The sequence below is a fragment of the Schistocerca nitens genome, chromosome 6 (genome assembly GCF_023898315.1).
Source record: "Schistocerca nitens isolate TAMUIC-IGC-003100 chromosome 6, iqSchNite1.1, whole genome shotgun sequence".
NCBI lineage: Eukaryota > Metazoa > Arthropoda > Insecta > Orthoptera > Acrididae > Schistocerca > Schistocerca nitens.
Window position 1 is genome coordinate 383664163 of NC_064619.1, and position 18628 is coordinate 383682790.

Consider the following 18628-nt stretch of genomic DNA (forward strand, 5'->3'; position numbering starts at 1 on the left):
GTATGAGTCATTGCCTATTGTCTCTTTGTTGGCGCGCGTCGTTATTGGGGTTTGGAGACCTAACTTCTACAAATTCACCGTGATGAGAGGGCCCTGCCCTGTTTAAATCCCGCCAGTTCTGATGCAATTCAGGTCTGTCGTTACGATCATATCGTCTGTCGTCATGTCGGTGGTTCCTGTAGTTTCTTTCCTCTCGGTTAAGTGGTGGAGAATTTCTCCTTGAGTTATCACTGCACGGTGGACCGTTGCGTCTAAAGTTATTCTGTCTCCCGTAATAATAACTGTTTTGGTTTCCATATTGTCTGTTCCTCTGATTGTCTCTGTGATAGTCATTACCGCGGAGAGGTGATTTTTCCCTGTAATTATTACTACTCTGAAAACGGTTGTCATACGGATGGTGTCTGTTTCGGTCACGATTTGTGTTGTGAGAATAGCCTTGTCGCGTCCAGTTATTATTTCTTTCATCGCGGAATTGCGACGGATGTGATCTGTAATTGTTGTGCTCGTGCGTTCCGCGATTGTCAGTGTCAATTTCCAGTTCTTGTAAGAGTCCTTGAAATGCTTCAATGTCGTCTTTGCAACGTCCTGCCAAAATAATATGTCGTAAATGTTCAGGCAGTTTGATTAAGCAAATGCGGATGAGTTCTGAGGGGCTGTATGGGTTTGAAAGATACTGATTCTTGTGTAACATGTCTTCAAAATATTTCACAAGACTGGAAAATTCAGATTGTTCGAAATGTTTCATCATTATGATGCTATGTTTTACTCGGTCTTGTGTAGCTTGAGACCAATATGCTGAGAGGAAGGCATGGTAAAATTCTCCTTCACTGTGGCAATCGTGAATGACCGATCGCATTCTTACAGCTGGTTCATTCTCTAAGTAGCCACACATAAATTCTAACCTGTGCTCCAATGACCAGTTGGGAGGAAAACAATGAGAGAATTGATGGAGCCACGCTTGTGGATGAATGTCGTTGGCAGAATTCTTAAACGTTTTGAATTTACGTGTAGTAATAAACAGCTTATAGTCAAAATCATCGTGTCGGCGAGTAGCATATCGGTCATTGTTACGTCGTGTCGGCGGTTCTATCTCAAAATTCGGTGCACCTTGTCAATTTCTTTCATAATATCCGAAGGGTCCTGTGTTATTATTTTGTGGTTGATCCGTATTTCTATGTCCCTCTTCCCGTATTGGGGCGCGAGTGTCCTCTGAATTACGTAATTCTTGTATTACCTGTGTCAGCTGATCTTGTACTTCGCGGATTTCTCTTTGGTGTTGCGTATTAATTTGATTCAGATTTTGTTTCAGTATCCTAATTTGTTCGCTCTCTTCTGTGTCATTAAAGACTACCGGTTTTTTGTCGTTCAGATTATCATCTACCTTCGTAGATAAGTTAGTGAACTGATCCGAAAGTTCGGCTACTTTCTCCGATAGTGAACACATTTCCTCAGTGTGTTTTTCTGAACCAAGTTTCAGATTGTCCATTTGTGTTGAAATCGAATCTATTGTGTCCTTCAAGTTTTCCTGAGTTTTTGCAAGTTGCGTAACCGAATCGGTAGATGCAACTGAGTCAAATTTAGCTTGTAAGGTCTCATGATTTTCATGAACAGTAGTTTGCAGTTCTTTTATGGCTGCTTCGTGATTCCGTAGTGCTTTTTCATGACGCGAAAAAATAGGTTGGAAATGCTCACAAATTTGTGTTTTTACGTCGTTACAGTCTTTTTGACATTTCGATTCAATGTGATGTAACTCATTAGTTAAATCCTCACGTGTTTCTTCAAGTGTGGTGTCTAACTTTTTAAGATTTTGTTCCACTGTGTCTAACTTTTGAAGATTTTGTTCCATTATGTCTAACTTTTGAAGCTTTTGTCCCATTTGTTTCTGATTTTGTTCCATTTGTTGCATTAATTGCAATAATAATGTATTAGTGTCTGGAATCTGTTTCTCTACGCTTTTCGGCAGTGCATTTGCACCGGCAACATTCACATTTTGACAAGCAGAAAATGTGTTTTGACTTATTTGAGAAAACGGTGATGACCCAAAACCTGAATCTACAGTATTTGCGAAATTGTGTCCTGTCATTTCGGATTCCTGAGGCGAGCTGTTGCCGACCGACCGATCGATAATGCTTCCCTGCTCACTAATTGTTTCACTGTCTACGCCATTGTTTGCCGCCCGCTCCATTTCCCTATGCACAATTACCAAATTATTACTTTGAACATTAGTTAATTCATTACTCTGCGGCGCTAACACACTGCTTTCGTCTTCACTGTCATTTCTCAGTTTACTTTGGAGCCTAGTATTACGTTTTTCACACGCCATTATTGTCACAATATTTCACACGACAACACAGAAAAACACAATTTGAAGAGCAAAAATATGGGAACACATTAACATAGCACTGAAAATAATATCTAGTTAATTGCAGCTGCGAAATACTTGGTGCAAATCTACATGCATACCACAACTGTTCTACTGTACAAAAATGAAAGACTGCACCTACAAAGGAGATTTTCTCTACAATTACGCGCTAGCAATAAACAAAAGCTACACTAATTACACAAACTACAAGAAAAAAATCAGAAGATTCCAGTGAGGTATCCTCGGCTAAGGGTCGACTTATGAATCGTCCCCTTTTAACAATTTTTACAAGACTGTGCTTAACCTGACACACAATATTTTTAGCGCAACGCAATCTGACTTTCAAAATTCCCTACAAAAGAATGGCCCTGACTAACATTAAACTATACCTTTCACAAATCACTTACCTCACAAAAATCTTCGCTGCTCAAGCTACTGCAATACAGCAGCCGCCACTACTGCCAGCTAAATAAAAGATTCAAACTATGGAAGCCACTAACTACTGATAGGGATAGTTAGCAAATGAAAGATATTAATAGAGAACAAACAATGTATTTACCTTGATATCATCATATATATAGCAGTTCATGACAAATTACAAAACTCCGCCATCTCTCTCCCCACATCCACCACTGCTGGCGGCTCACCTCCAACTGCCAACGCTACGCGCTGTTCACAGCCAGCTGCCTAACACTACAATGGTTGAGTATTACAACAATGCAAAGCAGCCACAGACTGCACACGACACAGCCAGTGATTTTCATACTGAGGTGGCGTTACCAATAAAAAAACCTAAACAGCCTACTTACACTAAGTTTATGATTAATGCTTTTTACAATACTAAATTCGTCCGATTGCACATTAAGGGATAATTTAATTTCTTTTTCTATTATGTTGTTACATTCGTTGGCACATTTGACTTGCTCTGTTTTCTCTAATTTCAGAGAATCTAAACCGATTTTTAGGTCTACAATGAGATTACAAACAGCAGGATATTTATCGAGTTTAGCAGGCAAGTTATATTTAAGGCCTTTGCACAACAAGTCATTTTCAGCCTGTGTAAACGTAATATTGGTTTTATTTAGTACTCTATCGTAAAATGGGTGCTTGACACTATTATCTGCTGTATTAACACTTTTACTTGTGGTCCTATTACTAAAATTCAGAAGCTTTTTTTCATGTCTAGCTTTGATTACTTCTTTACGATTAAAGAGCCATTCATTAATACTATTCCACAGGTGGTCAATTTGAAAATTACAAAGATCTTTAAAGGCTTTAGTTAAAAACAGATGTATAAAGTAAGCTTCACTATTAAGAACATCTTTTTTCTTGTACAAATTTACTGTGCTCTCCGAAATAGTTAAATGCACTAGCTTCTTTTTAATAGAAGGAACTGTGTTACACTGTTTAAGGTTTACGTACGCTTTCACATAATCAGGAATAATGTCTTTCTCTAGGCACTGGTGATTAAAGTCAATAGCCATACCCGCTTTCACAATTTTTAATTTGATGTCCATATACCAGGATGCAGCTTTTGATACCTCGGCGGGCAGGAATTTCAGTATTTTAAACATAGCTGCGCTACAGCAACGGTTCCACGTCAAAAGATTAAAAAACAGCCGACCAGTTGCAAAGGATAAAGTAATCTTTACCTAGGTTTCAATAGATATAAATCTATCTTCTTCAGAAGACGGCCTGGGGACAATGAACATCATAATTTATATTCAAGGTAAGATACATGAGTCAAGAATAAAGTATAACATATATTAGGAGAATCTTGTATTACAACATGTGAGAAGGATTGCTGATACTTACAGTATTACATTAACATGGAGTGAAGTATCCTAGTCGTTTTTGCAAACATTTACATAACTCAGTTAATCCAAATAAAACATAGCCCTGAGCACAGGGTTTGTCAGACATATAAAAATTAAGAACATAGTAGTTGAAGAGTGCATGGGCGACTGAGTAAAATCGGCCAGCGTAGTAGCACTGCGGCCAGGGCAGGTGGCGCTCAGGTCGCAAACTATTTGCCGATTGGCGTACTGAAGTAACATGTGAAGTATCAATATTAAATGCATCCTTAGATAGAGTTACAAAAATAAATAAAATCATTTACCACTCCCGTTGTGACATTCTGGGAGTTATAGGAGCAATACGTAGAACATTCATCAAAAAAGGCAGGTGGCGCTCTCGCCGTGAGTAATATGTAGTGGCATATATAGCCAGAATATAAAGGTTATATTACCATAATAGTGAAGCACATAGGATGTATATAAGTAAAAATTTAAGAAAATCGTAATGGCTCTTAAGTCATAATTATGAAACCTGGGCTACAATCCAGTTAATACATATGTTAGAATGAGAAGAAAATTTATTACATGAAGGACCGTATAGTGGCAACCATACATCGTGAGAAAAATATATTATATAACAGGCAGTGAGCTAAAAGATAAAAGTGCATTATAGCTTCCTGAGGAAATAGAGTACTGAGGTTACTAGCATTTATGTTATATATTAAACAATACGGGTTTAAAGCCTTCGAAAAATTGTCTACAGGCAAGGTTCAGCTGATCATTCAGTATATTGCCGTCTTTGAGCTCAAGATGTTTAAAAATAAATAACTCTTCCCACAGATCTATTCTCCGTCCTTTGACTTGTCTGTGTAGGATAACCGTGTCTTCTAATTGTTTAGGCGTATGGCCGGCTATCAAGAGGTGTTCAGCAAAAGTAGAGTTGCGAATATTCATTCCTTTTTTACCTAATAGATGCTCTTTATATCGTGTTTTCACAGCTCTGCCTGTTTGACCAATGTAATATGAGGGGCAGTTATTACAGGTTAGTTGTAAATACCTGAATTAGAAAACCAATCCCTGGTAATCTCTACTGACTGAACACCTCTTGATAGCCGGCCATACGCCTAAACAATTAGAAGACACGGTTATCCTACACAGACAAGTCAAAGGACGGAGAATAGATCTGTGGGAAGAGTTATTTATTTTGAAACATCTTGAGCTCAAAGACGGCAATATACTGAATGATCAGCTGAACCTTGCCTGTAGACAATTTTTCGAAGGCTTTAAACCCGTACTGTTTAATATATAACATAAATGCTAGTAACCTCAGTACTCTATTTCCTCAGGAAGCTATAATGCACTTTTATCTTTTAGCTCACTGCCTGTTATATAATATATTTTTCTCACGATGTATGGCTGCCACTATACGGGCCTTCATGTAATAAATTTTTTTCTCATTTTAACATATGTATTAACTGGATTGTAGCCCAGGTTTCATAATTACGACTTAAGAGCCATTACGATTTTCTTAAATTTTTACTTATATACATCCTATGTGCTTCACTATTATGGTAATATAACCTTTATATTCTGGCTATATATGCCACTACATATTACTCAAGGCGAGAGCGCCACCTGCCCTTTTTGATTTAAGTTCTACGTATTGCTCCTATAACTCCCAGAATGTCACAACGGGAGTGGTAAATGATTTTATTTATTTTTGTAACTCTATCTAAGGATGCATTTAATATTGATACTTCACATGTTACTTCAGTACGCCAATCGGCAAATATTTTGCGACCTGAGCGCCACCTGCCCTGGCCGCAGTGCTACTACGCTGGCCGATTTTACTCAGTCGCCCATGCACTCTTCAACTACTATGTTCTTAATTTTTATATGTCTGACAAACCCTGTGCTCAGGGCTATGTTTTATTTGGATTAACTGAGTTATGTAAATGTTTGCAAAAACGACTAGGATACTTCACTCCATGTTAATGTAAGACTGTAAGTATCAGCAATCCTTCTCACATGTTGTAATGCAAGATTCTCCTAATATATGTTATACTTTATTCTTGACTCAAGAACTTCGCCGTGACATCTACCCTTCCTTCCAACTATAACCTGGCCTTGTTCCCCCCCCCACTCCCCAGGGCCCCTTTCCCTCTTTCCACCTTCTCCCAGAGCGGATTTTCCTCAGTCCCCCCCTCCCCTGAGACCCTGCACCCCATACTTGCCTCTCTCCTTCCCACTTCCCTCCCTCCCTGGCCCTCCTCCACGCGCCCCCCGGTCACCTCCCCCATCTCTTCCCCTCCCTCCCTTCTTCAGGTCTCCCTCATCTCCTAGCGCCTGGCAGATCCTCTGTGTTGCTCTTCATCAGTGTGCCACATCAGTGTTGTTTAGTGCTGTTTCTCGTGTGCGTCAAGAGGTGTGATTTTAATTGTGTCCTGCCTTGAGGTTCGCCGTCAGTGTTACATTATGTGCTATGCCATACGTCGCTACCTTTATGCTCCAGTCATACTGTGCCTCGTGTTCTTTTAACCGTCGCAGTGTGTGGCTTTTTGTGTGTGCTACTTTTAAACAGTTTTTTATCTCCATTTTACAGTCACCCCGTTTTTTGTCTATTGCCTTCCATGATGTTCCCCTTTTTTATATCTATGTTCACCTTATTCTCTCCTTTGCTGTTTTTAAATGTCTTCTATTGTTTTGTTCTATGTCTTTCGGCTGAAGAGCAGCGCCTATGCTGCTGCCAGCCCGCCCCGATGGGGAATTGAAATACAATAAAGGAAAAAAAAAAAAAAAAAAAAAAAAAACTTGACTCATGTATCTTACCTTGAATATAAATTATGATGTTCATTGTCCCCAGGCCGTCTTCTGAAGAAGATAGATTTATATCTATTGAAACCTAGGTAAAGATTACTTTATCCTTTGCAACTGGTCGGCTGTTTTTTAATCTTTTGACGTGGAACCGTTGCTGTAGCGCAGCTATGTTTAAAATACTGATAAATTTACACTAAGTGATCATGATTCCACCTCTGAAGTTACATCAGAAAGTAGTTGTGAAGAATCAGATGAAGAGGAGTGTATTAGGCCTTACGCTGACAAAATATATTTTTTTTTAATGCAGTGGTATAGGTGGCCAAAAAAGGCTCCTCCTAAAGCTATAGCCCATGCTCACAATATAGTTGTAAGTAGGCTGTTTATGTTTTCTTATTGGCAACGTTACGTAGCGCGCTGTGTGAGAATCACTGGCTGTGCTGTGTGCAGTTTGTGGCTGGTTTGCATTGTTGTCTGCCACTGTAGTGTTGGGCAGCGGCAGCTGGATGTGAACAGCTCGTAGCGTTGCGCAGTTGGAGTTGAGCCGCCAGCAGTGGTGGATGTGGGGAGAGAAATGGCGGAGTTTGGAAATGTTTAAGACTGGATGTCATGAACTCCTATGTATATTATGATTTTTCAACACTATTAAGGTAAATACATTGTTTGTTCTCTATTAAAATCTTTCATTTGCTAACTATGCCTATCAGTAGTTAGTGCCTTCCGTAGTTTGAATCTTTTATTTAGCTGGCAGTAGTGGCGCTCGCTGTATTGCAGTAGTTCCAGTAACGAAGATTTTTGTGAGGTAAGTGATTTGTGAAAGGTATAGGTTAATGTTAGTCAGGGCCATTCTTTCGTAGGGATTTTTTGAAAGTCAGATTGCGTTGCGCTAAAAATATTGTGTGTCAGTTTAAGGACAGTCGTGTATAATTGTTCAAAGGGGACGTTTCATATGTCGACCCTTAGCCGAGGATACCTCACTGGAATCTTCTGATTTTTTTCTTGTAGTTTGTGTAATTAGTGTAGCTATTGTTTATTGCTAGCGCGTAATCATAGAGAGAATTTCCTTTGTAGTTGTAGTTTTTCATTGTTGTACAGTAAAACAGTTGTGGCATGCATGTAGATTTGCACCAAGTATTTCGCAGCTGCAATTAACTATATATTTTTTTCAGTGCTAAGTTAATGTGTTCTCTTCTTTTTGCTCTTCAAATTGTGCTTTTCTGTGTTATCGTGTGAAATATTGTGACAATAATGGCGTGTGAAAAACGTAAAACTAGGTTTCAAAGTAAACTGAGAAATAATAGTGACGACGAGCGTAGCTTATCAGCACCACTGTGTAGTGAATTAACAGACATTCGAAGTAGTAATTTGGTAATTGTGCATAGGGAAATGGAGCGGGCGGCAAATAATGGTGTAGGCAGTGAAACAGGTAGTGAACAAGGAAGCATTATCGATCGATCGGTCGGCAACAGCTCGCCTCAGGAATCCGAAATGACAGAACACAATATGCAAATACTGTAGACTTAGGTTTTGGGTCCTCACAGTTTTCTCAAATAAGCCAAGACACCTTTTCTGCTCGTCAAAATGTAAATGTTGCCGGTGCAAATGCACTGCCGAAAACCATAGAGGAACAGATTCCAGACACTAATACATTACTATTGCAATTAATACAGCAAATGAAACAAAATCAGAGACAAACACAGCAACAGTTAGACACAATGGAACAAAATCTTCAACAGTTAGACACGATGGAACAACACCAGAGACAAACACAGCAACAGTTAGACACAATGGAACAAAATCTTCAAAAGTTAGACATGATGGAACAACACCAGAGACAAACACAGCAACAGTTAGACACAATGGAACAAAATCTTCAAAAGTTAGACAAGATGGAACAACACCAGAGACAAACACAGCAACAGTTAGACACAATGGAACAAAATCTTCAAACGTTAGACACCACGCTTGAACAAACACGTGAAGATTTAACTACTGAGTTACATAACATCGAATCGAAATGTCAAAAAGTCTGTAATGACGTAAAAACACAAATTTGTGAGCATTTCCAACCTACTTTTTCGCGGCATGAAAATGCATTACAGAATCACGAAGCAGCCATAAAAGAACTGCAAACTATTGTTCGTGAAAATCACGACACCTTGCAAGCTAAAATTGACTCAGTTGCATCTACCGATTCGGTTACACAACTTGCAAAAACTCAAGAAAACTTAAAGGACACAGTAGATACGATTTCAACACAAATGGACACTCTGAAACTTGGTTCAGAAAAACACACTGAGGAAATAAGTACACTATCGGAGAAAGTAGCAGAACTTCCGGATCAGTTCACTAACTTATCTGCAAAGGTAGATGATGATCTGAATGACACAAAACCGGTGGGCTTTAATGACACAGAAGAGTGCGAACAAATTAGAAAATTCAAACAAAATCAAAATTAAATCAATACACAGTACAAAAGAGAAATCCGGGAAGTACAAGATCAGCTGATACAAGTAATACAAGAATTACGTATTTCAGAGGACACTCGCGCCCCAATACGGGAAGAGGGACATAGAAATACGGAACAGCCACAAAATAATAACACAGGGCATTTCGGAAGTTATGAAAGAAATTGGCAATGTGCACCGAATTTTGAGATTGAACCGCCGACACGACGTAACAATGACCGACATGCGACTCGCCGACATGATGATTTTGACTATAAGCTGTTCATTACTACACGTAAATTCAAAACGTTTAAGAATTCTGGCAACGACATTCATCCACAAGCGTGGCTCCATCAATTCTCTCATTGTTTTCCTCCCAACTGGTCATTAGAGCACAATTTAGAATTTATGTGTGGCTATTTAGAGAATGAACCAGCTGAAGGAATGCGATCGGTCATTCACGATTGTCACAATGAAGGAGAATTTTATCATGCCTTCCTCTCAGCATATTGGTCTCAAGCTAAACAAGACCGAGTAAAACATAGCATCATAATGATGAAACATTTCGAACAATCTGAATTTTCCAGCCTTGTGAAATATTTTGAAGACATGTTGAACAAGAACCAGTACCTGTCAAACCTATACAGCCCCTCGGAACTCATCCGCATTTGCTTAATCAAATTGCCTGAACATTTACGACATATTATTTTGGCAGGACGTTGCAAAGACGACATTGAAGCTTTTCAGGGACTCTTACAAGAATTAGAAATTGACACTGACAATCGCGGAAAGCGGAAACAGGAACACAACAATTACAGGTCATATCCGTCGCAATTCCACGATGAAAGAAATAATAACTGGAGGCGACAAGGCAATTCTCACAACACAAATCGTGACCAAAACAGACACCACCCGTATGACAACCGTTGGCAGAGTAGTAATAATTACAGGGAAAGATCACCTCTCCGTGGTAATGACTATCACAGAGACAATCAGACAAACAGACAATATAGGAACCAAAATAAATATTATCAGGGGAGACAGAATAACTTAAGACGCAACGGTCGAGCGCGCAGTTACGATTCAGGGAGAAATTCTCCACCACGTGACGGACAAGAAGGAAACTATGGAATCTACCGTCATAACGACACACGATATGATCGTAACGACAGACCTGAATTGCATCAGAACTGGCGGGATTCAAACAGAGCAGGACCCTCTCGACAAGGCGAATTTGTAGACGTTAGGTCTCCAAATCCCAATAACGACGCGCGCCAACAGAGAGAGAATAGGCAATGACTCATACCGCTGGCAGCCACAAAACGTACATATGAAACTGACGACGCAGCTGCCGTAGCTAGTAATTACGTAAAAATGGAAGACATTAGGAACATCTTACTCCAGGAACACGACGTAAAACATAACAACATTGCATATCCTGTGATTCACATTACAGTAAATGACGTAAAATTTACGGCAGTACTTGACTCTGGCAGTCCCATTTCAGTAATTAGTGAAACAGCCTTTAGCAAATGTAACAAATCGAACGATTGCCCCACACTTCCGTTACATAAGATTAAATTACAAGGTGCAATCTTTGGAAAAATTGTAGATGTACGCCAACAAACCAACTTAGAATTCTTTTTTCAAAGCCACAGCTTCTCTATGAACTTTCTCATTGTTCCATTATTGTCGACGGAAATTATATTGGGAGTAGACTTTTTGAATGAATACAAAGCAATCTTAAGCTTTCACGATGCTGAAATAAGTTTAGAAAAAGAAGGTAAGTCAATAGCTTTGAAATTTGATGATTGGCTCTCAAACCATGACGAGGAAATTAATCGGCTTTACCTTCTGTTAGACAACAGTTCGGAATTTTCGACAGAACTAGACACTAACAATCACTCTGCAAGTACTGACAGGGATGATATCGATGACATATTTGATACTAGTGAGTTAATTCAGAATAAAATTCTAACAATTGAGAATTGTAATGACACTGATAGGCAAGACCTTTTTGAGATTTTACAAGCACATTCCACTGTTTTTGCTCACAAAACAGGAACAATCAAGGGATTTCAATACCAATTTCGTGTTCGTGAGCATACTAAATTTTGTGTTAGACCATGCGTAATTCCAGCACATTATAGGGACCGTGTTAGTACAGAAATACAATCTATGCTTGACGAGGGCATTATTGAGCCTGCAGTAAGCTCATACAACAATCCATTACATGTTGTTGAGAAGAAAAATGGATCGATCAGACTTGTCTTAGATTCGAGACAAATCAATACTATCATCATTCCTGAAACGGACAGGCCGCAAACGATGGAAGAACTTCTTCAAAATACCAATGGCGTAAAAGTGTTGTCTTCTATTGATCTCAGATCCAGCTTTTATCAGATCGAACTTCATCCAGAATGTAGAAAATACACAGCTTTCCTTTGTTTCGGCGTTTGTTATCAGTTTCGGAAACTTCCGTTTGGTTTGAACATTTCTTCGGCAACATTCATTCGCGGGCTAAATTCCATATTACCTGAGTTCTTAAAACGTAACATCACCCTATATGTGGACGATATTCTGATAGCAGAAGCCTCATGGGAACAACACCGCCGCATCCTCAACAGCGTGTTACATATTTTTGCAGAATCTGGAATTACAGTTAACTTGGAAAAGTCTCAATTTGGTAGGACAAAATTGAAGTTTTTGGGACATATTATTTCTTCTGAAGGTATTCAGCCAGATCCTGAAAAGTTAGAAGCAGTAAAAGCCATTCCAGTTCCATCCACAAAAAAACAAGTCCGCAGTTTTCTAGGTCTTGTAAATTTTTACCGTCGTTTTCTGAATATGCAAATTCTAGTTACACCAAAACTTTGTTCTCTCACTGGAAAAAAATACTATTTGGAACTGGGACGAACAAGCACAGTTGGAATTCAATTCTTTGAAAGAATCGCTACTTAACGCGCCAATACTAGCTCATCCAGATCTGTCACAAGATTTCTGCCTTAGCACGGATTCTTCTAAAGTCGGTCTTGGTGCCCATTTATTTTAAGAAGCCATAGAAAATGACACTACTGTTCAGAAAACCATTGCTTTTGCTAGCCGAGTGCTAACAAAATCTGAAAAAAAATTATTCCGTTACTGAATTAGAAGCTTTAGCTATCGTTTGGGCATTTAACAAATTCCGTTTCTTTCTTTCTGGTAAGCACGTAAAAGTATACAGTGATCATCGTGCATTACAATTTCTTATGTCTTCAAAATTAAATCATGACAGGTTAAAACGTTGGGCATTGTTTCTGCAAGAATTCCGCTTCACAATAGTCTACATTCCCGGCAAGGAGAACATTGTTGCGGACGCACTGTCACGCGCACCGGCTGGGCTTGAGAAAAGTAACACAGAAGGCAACCTCGAGAAAAATTTCAGTATTCTTTACATTCAGAAAGTCGCCTTTGAAAACTTCATCACCACATCTTTAAAGGACATTGCTCATGAACAAGATAAAGATCCGATTTGGAAAGACATCAAGAGCAAATGGCATGAAAAGACACAGACACAGATTCGGCATTATTATCTGGTTAGAAACAACATACTGTTCAAACGCTGCACTGTTGATGACAAGCTATGGGTACTTTGCATTCCTAACGATTTTGTTAATAAGCTCATTTGGTACATTCATTTCAGCTATGCACATTTTGGCCCACGAAAATGTTATCATATTCTTCGAACGACTTGTTATTTTAACAATATGGAAAAGAGAATTCGAAGAGTCTTGTCTATTTGTAAACTTTGTCAAAAGGTGAAACCATCTACTATCTCCCATCGTGCTCCGCTGTTTCCTATCATTCCTTCTAAATTAAAAGAATTTGCTGCTGTTGATCTCTTGGGACCCCTTGTCAGAACATCTAATGGATTTTCGTACGTTCTAGTCGCTGTTGAACTTACTTCAAAATTTGTTTCTTTCACACCGTTATGTAAAGCCACTGGACGGTCTGTATCCAACGCCTTTGTTAAAAATTTTTTGCGTGAAGTTGGACACGTTAGTAAAGTCATTTCAGATAACGGACCGCAATTCAGATCTGCTGTTTGGTCACGCATGCTTCGGAATCATAATATCAAACCTGTTTTTATTTCATTGTACTCACCACATTCTAACCCCTCCGAACGGATTATGAAAGTAATCAATAAGCTTTGCAGACTTTATTGTCACAGAAAGTATCAGCATTGGGACAGATATTTACACTTATTTCAAAACGTGGTGAATGATTTGCCTCATGACTCCACTGCTTTACCACCTACTCTTGTACTGAAGAATGAAGAACCACCGAGCAGAATCAGAGAGCTTGTACCTTTCCCGAATACACGTAAACTTCGACACAAAGACATAATTGATTTGGCTATTAAAAATATAAAATCTGCAGCAGACAAAAGGAGAAAACTACACGGTAAAGCAAATGCAAAGAAATTATATATTGGTCAGAAAGTTCGCATTAAAGCTCATTCATTGTTACATAAGAAGAAACACTTGAGTCACAAATTCTTTCTAGTTTACAATGGACCTTATAGAATCCGACGTATACCACATGATAATTGCGTTGAAGTTGAAACTCTGTGTACTAGGAAGAGTAAAGGTTTACACCACATTTCACATGTAAAACCGTTTATTGAAGGATAATCTGCTTTTTAACTTTGTCTTTGCCATATAACTTTTCACTTTACATTGCTAGTATGCTTTGTCAGACTTAGAATCTGTTAATATGCAACAATGTTTGAAGTTAAATATCCAGTCAAGAGCCAAGAGAACTTATTTAAACAGAAATTACGAATGCATTGTTATTGTGAACAGACGACGCAGTGTTATTGTGTGTGCACATTCTTGCTTGTTGGTTGCACGATTACGTAACGACTATAAGGCTCACATACTTAGAACATTTACCAGTACTGCTAATGAGATTTTAATGCAACATTTTGGTTTACTTTTAAATACATTCTGGATTTAAAGTACTTTCTGTGAAATACCAGATGACACAGTGGTTAGTTTATGCGACAGCTACACGATTTTATCACGACGCTACTAATGAGTGACAATTTACAATGTTGCTTTTGCGGTGTATCTGTTTTATATCCGCACAGTTTTTCTGAATTCTTCTGTAAAGTAAAACATGTTTTAGTAGTAACTTTTGTGGTATAGCTACAAGGAGACAGCCTTTTTCGTAGGACAACAATACGTTACAGCACAGTACTTTCTTCATCACGGCAATAAGCGTAATAACTAACATATCTATACGCAAAGCATTTCACTTTTGTGTATCATGAGGTAAGTACATTGACTTCTGCAGAACTTGGCTTTCGGAGGACGGTAACTACGACACTTCCACAGATATTATCTTACAACAAGACGCACAGTTTAGCGCTACAGTACACGTATTTGAGTGATTAATTTTGTACTTAAAACATTTATTTTTTAAGATATTTGAAGTACAGTGATACTAAGGTTTTCCGTGATTCATTTCATTCCATTGCTGTAATCTGTAACACCTGAGGGTATAATTACATTAATCCTCAGGGGGGTACACGCTTCCTTTGTGTACCATGTGTTTGGCAAGCACAAGGAGCCCTAGCTAATATGGTATTTGCTTACACAACTTTACACATCGGTACTATATTTCTCTAACACAGAATTACACAGCTATCTGATCATTTAACAGAGAAAGAAATTTTTTTTTACTACATCAGTGTCAGATATTTACATAATTACACAGTTGGATAACTTCACACTTATGAAATTGTATTTTGTCTGTACTTTGTGAAATGCTCATATTTTTTTGGAACCATTGTGATACTATGAGAGCTTTGAATGATATATTTGATATGAGATCATGATTTTTATAGTACGTTTGAGGTGGATGACACTATTTAAATGAGCAGAGAATTTTTTAGATTTTGAAGTTATTGCAGAAAGCTACGACGTTTTTGAGATTTGACTGAGGTGTTATGATGTTATTTTTACGACGACGATGTGTATTATGCTGCTGAGGTATGTTTATGGTCAATAACCTGATGCTATATGAGGAATTTGATTATGCTACGTATCTGTTATGATGAAGTATTGAAGTGTCGACGAATATTTATATGTGTAATAAGGTAAGAAGTAATGAATAGTGGTTAGGGACTCTGACTTGTGAAAAAGGATGTTGGAAACCAAGAATCGTACTTTAAGAGTTGTGAAATTTGTGTAAATGCGTGAATGTATCGCAATGCCGGCGAAAATTTTTTGGACACTGTTATATTCATAGAATTTTGTTTCTACCGATTTGCAACGCAAATTCTCGAACTGTGAAACTTTTTTATATGAGACTGTTACTGTAGTGCAAACTGCTGTCGTAAATATTTCAGTAAGAAAGGTAAGTGACCTTGACGTAATGCGTTTTGGACGCCCAGCTGAGAGGTAGTCGTCTGACAAAAGAAAGCCATTAGGTGCAAAAAAAAAGAGGCCATTATCCTCGCTATTGACATTTCTTTGTCGAAAGCATCGCAAATACGACACGCTCAAATTTGAAAACATATGATAACACTGTGGCCCTCTTAATTTATTATATTTACTGAAAAGTCTAATGAAATGACGAGAAATATTTTATGTCTATACACCTGATTATGACTACTGTCTTTCTAGTTGAGAGATTTTCTGCACTACCTTATGAAATGCCATATGGCTAATGAATGATGTTTCATGCTGTCCTTGGTACATATTTGCTCATTTTCTTTAATATCTAGTTTCTAGCTGCACTGCAGCATTGGTTAAAATAAAATTTAATATATGTACTATTATAGTTATTTTATGACTACAGATCCAGTCAATAAGAAATTTATGATCTACTTCCAAGAAAACGAGGGCACATAAATAGACATTTCCCTTCACAGGAATTGCATAAGTAATTTCTTTACGATTTGGTAACTTATCTGCTAGTGTAAGTTCTCGTGATGCATCACTCTAGTGTTAAGATGTGACATAGGTAGTAGACATGGCCATTTTAGTGTAATATTTTTTCTGCTTGAGCTATGTCATGTTTAGATATAAGTTTTTGCATTGCTGCTGCTGTTTGCCAGGCATAGTGTTACTGAATTTGACTTTGTGTTACTCTGCTAAGCCAGTTTACTACTGATTTATTTTCCTTCTTTGCTGCTCATTGCCTTATATTAGTTGTAATTTATGCTGCTTGCTTCGCCATTTGTATTTTTGATCATTGCTGTTTGTGTTAATTGTTTTGTGCTGCTGCATTGCCTCGTCCTTTAGTTTAGCATCTGAGCTCAGTAGATTTAAGTTAGCTTAAGAGGGGGTAGACTATATAAGAAACTAACTATGATGAATTGGAAGAAATGCATTGAGAAGCTATAAGAAACAGATTTGGCAAAAATGAGTATTGTGCACTAAGAAAACATTATTTTGAAAGAAATATGAATAGAATACAGAAAGCAGGTATAGATAGGACTTTTTGGGAATAATGATGAATGAAGGGAGATCTCCAAGAAGTAAAGAAAGTTTTGTTTGCAAAATACTGCAGTGAAACCAACCCTGTCCTTTCCTTTTGTGTTATCCCACTATGTGTTTGTGTACCCTTGTGTATTTGTTTTCTTCCTGTCTCTGTGTAGTTTCATAGAATTTTTTCTTCTTCTAATACTAAGCTACATTCACTATGATGAGGAATACTGTTATCCTCAAATATAATTGGCATTAATAATATGTTATTTACCTTGTAAATATGCTTAGACATTATTTATTCTGTTTTGTTTTAATGCTTATGTGTAAAGTTGATGTTTCAAAAGTTATTCTGATCTTTTATGTATTTACTTATCTCATAATTCCTGTAACACTGATGTATATGTTATTTCGATTCTTTTGTAAAGCCTGTACTACTACAAATGTTATCTGTATTATTATGTTTTTACGGATGTATTTTGTACCTTTGTAATTGTATTCTTATGTTATAAAATTGTAATTGACACCAGTTCATCAAATTAAGTAACTTGTAAGTTACATTTCACTGCACACGTTTCTGTTGGTCATAGTATATGGACAATATGTGAGAAGTAGGGACTGATAGTGTTTGCACGTGTGTTAATAATTCAGCAAGGGACTGGATAACAACATTGCTGGTTCTAAGGACAATTCCAAAACTTTGTGAGTGCACAAGTGGTGGTTATGGACTTGCTATATTATCCTCAAGACTCTTCAATGGTGATTGTGCACCTGCACAGTCACAACAGATGGCTGCTGGCCATCTCTACAAGGACTACAGTGGGTCTGCATCTTTGATGACCCAACCATACCATTATTTCTACAATGACTACAGTGGGTCTACACCTTCGCTGACTCACCAGTACCATTATTTCTACAAGGACTACAGTGGGTCTACACCTTTGCTGACTCACCAGTACCATTATTTCTACAAGGACTGCAGTGGGTCTGCACCTCTGATGGTCCACCAATACTGCAATCTCTACCAGGACTACAGTAAGTCTACTCTGTGATGACCTACCTACCAATATTCTTCAAAACGTCGAATGACTCTGCTGTGGGATTGCTCTGTTGTGGCCCATTACCTGTCAGCATGTCAAGAGTCAGCACTGTCTTTTCGTTGGAAGGACAACACTACTTCTTCAAGACTGCATGGAAATCCACTACTTCCGTGTGCATTTTCTTCTACTGCTCAGACTTTGAGAAAAGAAACGGCAGTTTAACTGTGATGAATGATCAGGACTGTCTTTATGGACTGTGAGAAAATTTTAGCTTTTGAACTACATTGTATCAGTAAGGGTGTGCATTTGATATCTTTGTTATTGTAATGATGAAAAATTTTATCAAATCATTATTGGCCACTGCCCAAAACCATTTGTTAAATTTTTTTGTGGGGAGCATGGGGGCTATGTAAGTAGGCTGTTTATGTTTTCTTATTGGCAACGTTACGTAGCGCGCTGTGTGAGAATCACTGGCTGTGCTGTGTGCAGTCTGTGGCTGGTTTGCATTGTTGTCTGCCATTGTAGTGTTGGGCAGCGGCAGCTGGATGTGAACAGCGCGTAGCGTTGCGCAGTTGGAGGTGAGCCGCCAGCAGTGGTGGATGTGGGGATAGAAATGGCGGAGTTTGGAAATTTTTAAGACTGGACGTCATGAACTCCTATGTATATTATGATTTTTCAACACTGTTAAGGTAAA